This window comes from Achroia grisella, unplaced genomic scaffold (genome assembly GCF_030625045.1).
Source record: "Achroia grisella isolate CSIRO2021 unplaced genomic scaffold, CSIRO_AGI_Agris_v1 utg537, whole genome shotgun sequence".
NCBI classification, from domain to species: domain Eukaryota; kingdom Metazoa; phylum Arthropoda; class Insecta; order Lepidoptera; family Pyralidae; genus Achroia; species Achroia grisella.
The window spans coordinates 442,013-455,080 of NW_026712923.1; positions in this window are offsets into that span (position 1 = coordinate 442,013).

Consider the following 13,068-nt stretch of genomic DNA (forward strand, 5'->3'; position numbering starts at 1 on the left):
TGAAAGATGATATGGTAAGAAAGGGAGTAAATAACGAGATGACTGCGAACAGGGATGAATGAAGAAAAAACATATTAAGACGACCATAAATAAATGAGATAAGGAAGAAGCAGATGATGATGACTGCGGCATAAGAATTTTAGAAAGCCTAAGGCTTGGCACAAAATAGATTGGGAAATACTGCTCTAAATTATTTGTCAGAACAGTTTGTCTTGTTATCGGTTTTAGTAGTGGCATTTTATTTGTCGCCGCTCGTGATTCAATTTGAGCCTCGTGCTAAGGCGCTAAAGCAATTACGGCGAAGGTTGACGATATTGTGGGTAATATGTATTTAATAGAAGCAATAGGATTAATATTTATATTTCTATCATTATTAATAATAATCATAGTACTAAAAATTGTTTTTTCTTTGACGCAACTATAACTGTTTTAGTTCAGATTCATGGAGTAAGAAAGTAGTAAACCATTATTAGGAATATATATAACCATCTATACATATAAATAAAATTGGAGTGTCTGTTTGTAATATTGAAATGACCGTTTTGTTACTATATGCATATGAATATAAATATGGTACATACACCAAAATAACATTTTTTACAATCTTTGTCTGTCTGTGTGTTTGTTCCGGCTAATCTCTGAAATGGCTGGACCGATTTTGACGGGACTTTTTTTGGCATGTAGATGATGTAATAAGGAGTCACTTAGGCTACTTTTATTTTAGAAAAATAAAATTAAAGTACACGCAGACGTATTTTACTTTTGACATTCCTTAAATCATTAATATCCAGCGAAATTATCCGACACTAACGGATAATCCGAAATAATTTCATATCCGCATCCGTATCCGTATCCAGTATAATCTTTCCTATATTCGAAACCTATCCGTATCTGAAATTTCATATCCATAACATCGCTGTTCAAAACTATTTTACTTCGCTGTTTCATACCATACCTTACGACCATCACAAAAGTTTCGTCCACAATTGAAATGTATATACACCTAGTGTAAAGCATATCAGAAATGCCTCTCACGTAATCCAAGCGTTGCGGATTTTTCTGCCGCAACAGGGAATACGCTGCTTATTGAAATATAAAATTATTCTGAATGCATACCGTTTTTAAAATACACGTATGATACGATACCTCACATTTATTATATGTCCTGGTGACTTCCTATCCCCACTTACAGACTGCAATGATCCCTCCTATCCACCCTTCCTTCCAGGGGAGGAAGAGGTGATTATTTGTAAATGGCACTCCAAACCAAAGGAACGACTTATGGAGCTTGACTCTTTTTAGTTTTTTAAATCAAAATATTTTACATTCTTACATTTAAAAGACTCCGTGCATTTAACAAAATGGCGTCTGAAACTAGGTTCCTACAAACACTGTCGTGTGACCACTTTTTGTACCGTGCGAGAAATCGAACCTATGACCATCGGAAGTAAATCTATGTACCCATCGGTAGACCACCTAGGTCGTCATGTTTTTCAGATGTCTCTTTTTAGTTATTGAAATCAAAATACAACTCATTTTTACATTTAATTGTACGATTTTTACATTCAAAAATCTCCGTACATTTAACAAAATGGCGTCTGAAACTAGGTTCCCACAAACGTTATCGTGTGACCACTTGCGAGGCCCTTTATCATTTTAACTATCCACGTATTCAAATAAGAACATTATTCAGAATGTAGGTATAACTTCACGGGTGTTTGAAATCCTTTTTAATTGTACACATATATACATTCATTGTTACAGTTCCGAGGATTCTTTTTTAGATTTTATTTTATTTTAAACAAGGTGTTATATATGAATGTGGATGGTTATAAGGCCAGAGGAAGGCCGAAAAAGAGATGGATGGACTGTGTGAAAGATGATATGGTGAGAAAGGAAGTAAATAACGAGCTGACTGCGAACAGGGATGAATGGCAGAGAAAAACATATTACGCCACAAATAAATGGGATAAGGAAGAAGCAGATGATGATGTTGTTACAGTTCCGAGGATTATGTTATGCTACGTTTACATTCAGCCGCTTCCCCTGCCACTCGCGCTGCCGGAAATATTGCAGGGCGACAACTGAATGTAAAAACACGCTGCCACTCGCGCTGCCAGTCCTTTGACTCGCGCACGAAAAACCGACAATCGAGGGAGCGCCGGGCAGCGCGAATGGCAGCGCCAATGGCATGGGAAGTGTTTCCACTCGCGCTGCTCACTTCCCTGCCCACTCGGGCTGAGTGTACATTGGGCATTAGTTATATGTATGAAGTAATAAATGCGGACAACGTAGGTACGTAAAAAAAAGAGAAGGAAAGATAAAACGTAGGCACGCACATACACGATACTATGTCTTATAGAAACACTAGCTGTTCCCGCGACTTCGTCCAATACGTAGACAATACCGGGTTTAATAAGTGTATTGTATGTGCGATGTCCGTGTGTCGACAGACGTAAGTCTGATTGATTAAACTTGAGGACCCACCTAGAGTAACTAGTACCTATCTATATATATATATATATATAATAAATAATAATAATAATATTTCAGGACAATTCACACAGCGCCATCTAGTCCCAAGCTAAGCAGAGCTTGTGTTATGGGTACTAGACAACTGATATAAATACATGGATACATTTTTTTATCTATACTCATGAATATAAATGTTTGTACCGTGCGAGGAATTGAACCCACGACCATCGGATAGTAAAGCGGTGTGCTAAACGACTAGACCACCGAGGCTGTCAATATATATATATGAATATGTATAAATTCGAGGTTCTGGAGATCAGGAGCGTTTGTACTTATTGAATGAAATACAGTTATGAGGTTACAACCGTATATATTGATCTAAGTGCCTAAATAAAAAATTACATATCTATATAAGGTATAACAAAAATATCTTATTAGCGTGTTTTAGAATTATGTATGCAAAAATACAGCGCCATCTAGTCGTATTAGTGTACAACTATTTTGACTCGAACAATATATATTTTTAAGTATCGATCTCAGATACTTAAATAATTTTTTTTTTATATAAATATATACATATTATACATACTGTTTATAATTTCTTCTATTCTGATTCAAAGTTCTTCTATTCTATTGTGTTTATTGTACTCCAAAACTGGTATATCGAATTGTGCCACGCTATTTTAACTATATTTCGTGTACCAAGGGTTGAATAAAATCGGGTTAAGTACCACCCCTGTAGAGGGGATGCTTGAAAATATCCGAGTACGCGTGTTGAGGGGTAACATACTCTTGGGACAGACAGACTGAATATTTAAAGCTCGACTTTGCTAACGGGGATGTTTTGGGGTCGTTTCAGAAAATAATTCAAGTATAGGTGTTGTTATGTGCTTGAAATAGAATGTAGTTTTATTATGACGACCTCGGTGGTGTAGCGGTTGAACACGCCGCTTTACTACTGGTCACGGGTTCGATTTCACACACGACGCATAATTGTATTCAAGAGTATGATTGTTTTTATCGATCTGGATGTTTTCTATGTATTTATAAAAATAAATATGTCTAAGTATTTATATCAATTGTCTAGGATCTATAATACAAGCTCTGTTTAACTTGGTACTAGATGTCTGTACTGAATTGTCCCGAGATATTGTTACTATAGTGGCCAGACCTCATCTATACATACAAATAAAATTGGAGTGTCTGTTTGTAATATTGAAATAACCGTTTTTTACTACATGCATACGAATATAAATATGGTACACACATACAATAACATTTTTTACAATTTTTGTCTGTCTGTCTGTTCAGTCTAATCTCTGACATGGCTGGACCGATTTTGACGGGGCTTTTATTGGAAGGTAGCTGATGTAATAAGGAGTAATTTAGGCTACTTTTATTTTAGTAAAATAAAGTTAAATTCCACGCAGACGAAGTCGAGAGTACAGCTAGTAAATAAATAAAATAATTGGATTATACAAGAGTTAACTAAATTGCTTCTTGTATACAATAACAAAGTTCAAGGTAGAGTTATTATGCGACGGAAGGCTTCACAGGAAACTCTAAATGAAGGTGATCGCTTGAAAGCGCTGCAGCGCTGGAGGTCAGCGGCTGGAGGCCACCTCAACTGGGTCGCAGATGTGGGTCACTCGTTGTAAAGTGAAATATTGGGATCCATTCATCAGTTTTTCATTTATTAACGCTCCCTGCGATGCTGTTCAAGTAATTAAATATCGGTTTTTCATGTACGTTATTTTAATTAATTTTTACACAACAATAACTCTATATTTTACACACAATACTATACTGTTCTATATAAGTACAGGGAATCCACGAAAGATTGAGGTCGAAATAGACCAAATAGATCAGCTCCAGCAGCTTCTACAACTACATTATATAAGAAATAAATGGTCTTACTGTAAGAAAATAGCTTTTTATTAGTAGCGCAAATCTATTCTAAATTCCATAACCTATAAAAGACTAAAACTGAATTAAAAATAAAACAATCTTTAACAAGTGTGTATGGTAATTTTATAAAATCAATATTTAAAAATGAAATAGAAAATGTTTTAAGTATTATTTATGTATTAGTATTTTTAATATAATAATAATAACGCAGGACAATTTACACAACGTCATCTAGTCCCAAGCTAAGCAGAGCTTGTATTGGGTGGGTATAGGAAGGGGCACTGGTCGGACAACCTCCTAGTATATTCCGGCAATATTAGGTCCCCCATCCCATGGACACGTCTTCCTAACATATTCCGGCAATCCCCCATCCTCGTGGACACGTCCGCGGTGAGCGGTGGCTGAGCAGTATTTGGTTCTGGTGTGCTCCGGACGGTATGTTAATAATGCTTTCGGGTTATCATTATCATTAGCGCAAGCTGGGACAATGGGCCCGGGTGGGGCCCGTCCCGGCCGTTAAGCGTCGCGTGGGTGACCCGCTCCTGCTATGACTATGTGGGCGGCAGTCTCAGGGGTTCAAGTCTGCCGTACACACAACAGGAGCCGAGATGGGGGGGACGCGCATGCCGTATTCCGGTGCGTCTTCCCCGTGAGCGGAGGCGGGGGAACTGGGAAGAGTTTTTTTCACGCGTTGAGGAGGCGACGGTTGCCCGCTAAGGAGGTTAGCGGGCAATCGCTGCTGGGGTCGCTGTTGATTCTGAACTCGACCCCGGCACTATAGCAGCGAAGAAGAATATCGTGGGGTTTTTGGTGAGTAGGAGTCTCACAGTACTCGTCCGTCCATCCCCTAAGACGGGCGAGTATCCATGAAGGATTCTACCCACGTAATAAATAAAGGTGTATATAGGAAACGGTTACAATTTATTATTAAATTGGACGTGAGCTACTTTTCAAATCCATTTACTTAAAAAAAAGAATCATATAATTCCGGAGACTTATAGAACGTATATTTTCGTAAGACGCGAGTCCTAATTTCAAGAGATGAAAGCGCGTTGTCAAGGCAACTTGCGAACAATGGAACTTTCTGATAAATGTTCTGAGTAGTTACGCGGAACAATATCTTCCTAATCTAAAACTTTGATCGCTAAGCTCGAAAATCTGAACTAATTGCTTTAGAATAAAGGAATTATAATATATACTCTATTAATAATGAAATAATTAAGATAATTAAATAATTTATACAATAAACACCAACATACATACATGAATATATAAAACTAGCCCAAATTTGATTATTTAACGAGTATGAATTTTTGCATTGGACTGGGTGTTTTTAATGAAATGAAATGAAATGAATATTTATTGCTTAAAATGTGGTACATGTGTGGTTTTTAAGATCTTTAGAACTAGTTTCACACATTTTGTCATTTCTGACATGCAACAGACAAAACAGATGTCAATTTTAGTTATTATTCGTTATTCAATATTAAGTACGTACATTATTTATAATATGAGTATGTCAACTTCGTATTAATGAAATATTTATAAATTATTGCAATGTTTTTAATTGTAAGTACTGAACACTGGTGATTTTTTATATATATTATTTCGACATAAATTTACAATTTCACAATTTATTATATATTTTAATCGCCATGGCGCGGCGTGACAGTTTGAACTGCATAATGACGTCTTTATAGATGGTAACATCAATTTGTCTAAGTGTCTTGCACTGTATTTACTAGGAATATCTTGTCTCCGTTTGAACAGTTCAGGATGCAGTCTTACAAATTGGCATATTTCATAGATATATATATATTATGTACATATTTACGAAAAAAAATTTTTCTTCAGATTTGGATTGTAATGCTGTTGGACGCAGCAGCCTTTACAGCTTCACCGGACGATAGGGGGCGAGTGCAGATGGCACTCCAAACCCGCGGATCGATAGAGTGGCTGAAGGCCAACTCCCGCCTGATGGATATGACTTTAGTCTGAGGGCACCGTTAGCGGTTCGAACCTCGGCTCAGGCCGTCCTAATTTCGATCCTCGTTTGAATTGGACGGAGGATCTAATGCAGGGGTCAAAATGTATCTAAGTATTTATATCAGTTGTAGTACGAATAAGAAAAGTTTAGGTTAGGTGAGGACTAGATGGCGCTGTGTAATTTGTCCTGTGATATTATTATTGGATTGCGAAGTTTCGCATTTTTGTATTCTACAAATAAAATTGCACTGTACGCGAAATAAAATTAGAATTATTGTTGCAGTGCTGCAAAACGGAAAAGCAATCTTCCATTTGATAAATTGAAAACGCCCCGTTTTCTGGCGGCATGCCAGAAATATGGCAGATATACTGCAGGGGAGAGGTTAATGTAGCCATATCAATATATGGGTTACAATTGAGGCTTTTATCAGGTCACTGAGACTAACCTACCCAGAATCTAAATTATGTCTTTGCAGAGTAAATCTCGATGAAAAATAGATTCTACGTAGATAGTCTTTGTAAGATACCTGTATCATCTATTTCAACGTTCTAGGGCTTGCTTTATAAAATATGCTTTGTAAATTATGTCTTAACTAGCTTTTGCCCGCGGCTTCGCTCGCGTTAATTTATTCCCTTAGGGATGGAATGTATCAAAATCCTTTCTTAGGGGATGCTTACGTCATAGTAGCTATATGCATGCAAAGTCTCAGCCCGATTTAAAATTGACAAAGTTTCATACAAACTTTCATCCCCTATTTTAAGCCCTTGGGGGTAGAATTAATCAAATCCTTTCTTAGCGGATGCCTACGTCATAACATCTACCTGCATGCCAAATTTCAGTCCGATCAGTGGTTTGGGCTGTGCGTTGACAGATCACTATGTCAGTCACCTTTGAGTTATATATATTTAGATAAAATTAAAAATTTGCAATAAATACATTTTAACTGAATAGTTTTTGTAAAACACTTTATTGTAGCCATATAGGATACAATCGAACGAGGCTTTTCTCAGGTCGAAGACGCTACCCTGCCCAGACTCCTAATTAGTATAAGCAGAATAGAACTCTAGAATAGAACTAGTAAAAAGTAGATTTTACCTAAATAGTCTTTGTATAAAACTTGTCCCACCTATTTATATTGTATTGAAGGTATCAAGTGTTTTTTTTATGAACTGCGCTTCGGAATAAATAATCATACATATTATTAACTACCTATTGCCTGCGACTTCGTCTGCGTTTCCGTCGGTTTTCGTAAAATAAGTAGCTCATGTCCTTCCTCACGGTTCAGTGGTTTTGATGTGTTTTCCTAACATTTCCCTTCACTGCTCTGCTCCTATTGATCGTAGCGTGATGAAAAGTATACTATACCTGCCCCGGAGTATGAAGAATAATTATAACAAATTTCGTTAAAATCCGTCGAGTAGTTTTTGCTTCTATAACGAACATACAGACAGACAGACAAAAATTTTACTGATTACATTTTTGACATCAGTATCGATCACTGATCACTCCCTGATTGTTAATTTGGAAATATATTTCATGTACAAAATTGACCTTTCTACAGATTTATTATAAGTATAGATTATTATAATTCATAGCGCTGACAATGTTATATGATTGAACAGAGATTAAGTGCGTAGCGGTTTCTATGTTGATTGTCGCATGCCTAATCCTTGTTGTTAATTAAATATAAGTAATTTAATATTTATTTAAAAGAGCAACACACAAGTTTCTTGCTTATTCTTCTTGTGATGCATTCTTCATCTGCATTCCGAATAAGCGGTAGAATAAAAAAACTTGACTATTCAAAAGTGCTTGTATTAAGTTTATTTGAATAAAGATTATTTCTATTTCTATTTCTATTAAACATGAAAATTTGTGAGTATGGATGTAGGGATCGATGGATGAATGTTTGTTACTCTTAAAACAGTAGTTTTTGCGTGAAAGAGATTTTGATGAAACTTTACAATATACATCAGAATAACACAGACTATATTAACCCTAACGATTTTATTAACATCTTTTAATAACAAGGATACCAATCATGCAGCACTTTGAGAGTACGGTCACGTAGACCGATACTCGAGTCAAGCTGTGCCCATAAAATGTAATGATCAAACACGGCCTGGTGATCCAACTAATGATATATACTTTGACGCGTCTGGTTCATTAGCAGCATTGTGAGGGTTAATGGAGGCAGATAAAATGTAGTGGTGTGTTTATCTGTTGGATATAGAGTTTTATTGTAGTACAGTATGTGTACTAGCAATTTTTCAGCAAAGTAACAGAGCTTAGGCTGGTGATATACAGTCGGTTTTTCCTCAAGATGAGATCGTTGCATTTAGTGCAATGGTCGTTCTGTTTAAAAGTGGGCGGCATTCAAATGCGTTTTGTTAAACATAAAATTTCTTTTAGCATTAATAATAATTAATACACAACTCCATCAAGTCCCATGGTAAGCAGACTCGTGTCATATCCATACCCATAGGTAGTAGACAAATGATACAAATACTTCGATTTTTTTCATAAATATATACATAAGATACATAGAAAACACCCAGACCGATTAAACAATCATACTTATGAATACAAATACGCACCGTGCGATGAATCGAACCCGTGATCATCGGAAGTAAACCGCAAGACCACCCAGCCCGTCTAATCCTAAACATTTTAAATTGAAAAAGTTCCGTTCTAACTGACTTGCCATCCCTTTCTATTTGTAAACAAACTATAAAAACTGCACTAGTGTGAAATCAGCAAAATGTATATAGTCCATTATAACTTAATTATACTGTTTTAATTATTCAGCGCTAATTGAACAATGCTCGAATTTGTATAATCTGACGAGTAAAGCTGTATTTTACCATACTAACTTGATAAAAACGCTGGCTCATTTCTACAGTTTCCACTACAGTAAAAAAAACAATTCAAATAAAAGTGCATTGGTATTCTGTATTTTTATCTATATAAAACAAGATAATTAATGTATATATATTAATAGAATATAATTGTTTTTGATGAATCTATCTATTAAAAAAAAACATTACACACATCGTTGCGACGTTTACAGATTTAAGTATACATAGGGACGGACAGTTTGGTGACAGCGACTTTGTTTTATACTATGTGGAATGATGTTTTCGAGGCAATCGTATCCGTTTACAAATATATAGTTCCTACTGAGCTATTATTTTTATATTTCAAAAAAATCACTACTCTCTTTATATATCCCGCTCTCGAGCGTCGTAATCCAACAATTATATTGTTTTCGCTGTCGAGCTAATTTACAGAATACCAATGTACTAATCTCACGCGGATTCCGTATTTTCGAATTCGTAAGTGATGCTTACAGAATAGCTCTACATGTTTTCAGGTTTTACGAAAACAGATGAAGGGCGTGTGTAAATTGATATTTATGCATTCTGAACTGGATTATGTTGACGTTGAATAATCGAGGGTCGTTCATGAGAATATAGCACCACACCTTATTTTTTTTTATACTACGATGGTGGCAATTAAGCCTATCTGATGGTAAATGGTTACCGTAGCCTATGAACGCCTGATCGGGGGTATCACGTGCGCGTTGCCGACTTAAGAAACCTTAATATACCGTTCTTAAAAAAACTCATATTTTATTGCACAGATAATAAATTGAGGTGGACATATCTCTAGAAGAGATCATACAGTGTATATCAAATATATATATGAAGGATGGAGACCAAGATGACGAGCAAAAAGTAAAACGGCACCGTTGTAGTTGTAGAATATTTTTGTATTAAATTGACTTATGTATAAAATATATAATATAATAATATTATATTATACAATATAATATTATAAAAAATATAGACACTAAAAAAGGTATATAAAATAGTTTCCAATAATATATATATATATAGGTAAACCTCAAGCAGCGCCCGTGACTTGTGACACTACTTGCAGCTTCCCCCTAGGCCCAACTAAGGGATAAACCCATTTCTAGTACAATTCACTTTAGTATCCAAAATACACGCTCGTCGACTGAATGCCGCGGTTCACACAACGAAAGAGCATTCAATTTTTTTTTTTCTGACTACTCTAATGCTGTTGGCCGTAGCTGGCCTTTACAGCTTCACCGGACGTTAGGGGGCGAGTGCAGATGGCACTCCAAACCCGCGGAAGGACTTATGGAGCGGCTGAAGGCCAACTCCTGCCCGACGGATACGACTTTAGTGGGCACCACTAGGGGTTCGAACCTCGGCTCAGGCCGTCGTAATTTCGATCCCCGTTTGAATTGGACGGGGGATCGATCGGAGGGGAGCCCGGGGGCGCCGGTGTGGAGCGCGCGCGCAGGCGCCCGGTTGAATGCGCGATAATGTGTGTTTGAGGTCGTCGTCTTCGCCGGCGAGGACGGTGTCGTATGTGTGTGTAAAAGTGTGGTCGGGGTGGAACGGGTGGGCCCGTGGGGAGGTTGCCTGCCGTTATGGGGTCGTCGGGGTCAATGAGAACGTGCCTCGGGCGACGTTGTCGCATATGTCGGATATTACTCCTCGATGCGTAGTCGACCGCACTGACTATAAGCGGGTTAGGGTAGGATTGGGCAGAGTCGAAATAGCGTCGAGACGCTTCCTTCATAAACTGCTTGATGGAGGGCAGATTAAGATGGCGGTGGAGGTCTACGCTGCGAACGAACCACGGCGCACCGGTGGCTCGGCGCAGAAACCTATTCTGTATGATCTGTAGTCTGTTGCGAATGCGAATACGGGACTAGCGTAGGTCATGATGGGACGGATACAAGCCTTGTATAATGTCAGCTTGTTGCGAAGCGACATTTTACTGTGCTTGTAAATAAAAGGATACAGTCGCCCTAGTATAAAGGCGGCTCGGTCGCGGACACGCTTGATGTGAGGACGAAACGTTAGTTTCCTGTCTAGGGTGACGCCGAGATATTTCGTTTTCAAAACCCACGGGATGTTTTGGCCGAATAGTGCGATCGGGTGATTCATAGAGTCTAATTCCCTGCTAAAGTACTCTGCTGCACTTTTTTCGGGATTGACTTCTATAAGAGCATTCAACTAACGACCTCCGTATTTATAGACCGAAGTCAGTGTAGTATTGAGAGAAGGGGGTAACGGTTATCTTATGATAAACAACTTAGTTCGGTCCATAAATACTAGATGGCGCTATTTACAATATTTGTAATAATCTTTACATTGAGAACTTTATTAGTACTAAACACAAACTACCTTCTTTTAATATCTTTTTAAAATATCGGATTTTTTCTACAATACTGATCTGAACTCTAACATGTATATCAATAACATTATACAGCATATAATCCTTCCCATTCATAAAGATTCACAGAGTAATCCATTTATCTCTGGTGATAAATATTAAGGGTAATTAAACAACGTACTCTTAATTGCTGGTCATGTCACAAATTGTGATGAATTGCCATTCACGGAGTATAATAACTGGAATGACAAACGAGTTAAATGCTCACCTGATGGTGAGTACCATCGCCTATATGTATACATGAACATGTTACCATCTGATCCATTTAACAGATATCTTTTTTCTTTTCTAATACTTTTGCGACTTGCACAGTGCGAAAGCACAGCTTATGATTGTTGATTATGGCTTATATTATACTAGCTATTCGCCCCGGGTTCGCACGGGTGTACGTGTATTATATATATATATAAAACTTCCTCTTGAATCACTCTATCTATTAAAAAATAACTGCTTCAAAATCCGTTGCGTAGTTATAAAAATTTAAGGATGACGGACAGACAGCGACAGCGACTTTGTTTTATATTATGTAAAGATATTCTTTACCATCGTTGTTTGTATCGGTCTGTGTGTTTTTTTATGTATCTTAGGTATCTTACATATATTTATAAAATTACATTTAATTATTTATATCAGTTGTCTGGTACCCATAACACAAGTTCTGCTTAGTTTGAGACTAGATGGCGTTGTGCTTTTTGTTCAGGGATATTATTATTCCGAACATTACGTGTACAATGTCGCAGGCTTAGCTAGTCGTAAATCTATATAAATAAAATTGGAGTGTCTGTTTGTAATATTGAAGTAACCGTTTTTTACTACAAACATATGAATATAAATACGCTACATACACCAAAATATAATTTTTTACAATTTTTGTCTGTCTATCTGTTCTTTCGGGTTAATCTCTGAAATGGCTGAACCTATTTTGACGGGACTTTTTTTGGCTAATATAATAAGGAGTAACTTAGCTACTTTTATAGAAAAGTTCTTTTATTTTAGAAAAATATAGTTAAATTCCACGCGGACGAAGTTACGGGGACAGCTAGTCTTAAATAAGAAATAAAGGCCGGAATACCACATTCTCAATATCAAAACCACATCTCAAACATTATCCTCAATAGTTGATTATTCGTAACCGACTATCAAAATAGAGAACTCATTAGCAAGATATTGCTTCAGGATAGGAAATTAATAGCTACAGAAGAGTAAATATGGACGTAATACTATACTATTATACCAAGACTATTATGAGAATATATCTTATCATTATATTTACACTAATATCTCAGTGGTCTAGTGATTTAGTACGTCGCCTTACATCTGATACTCGCTAGTTTAACTCTCGTCTTTTTTCAGACTACTCTAATGCTGTTGGCCGCAGCTGGCCTTTACATCTTCACCGGTCCATAGGGGGCGAATCCAGATGG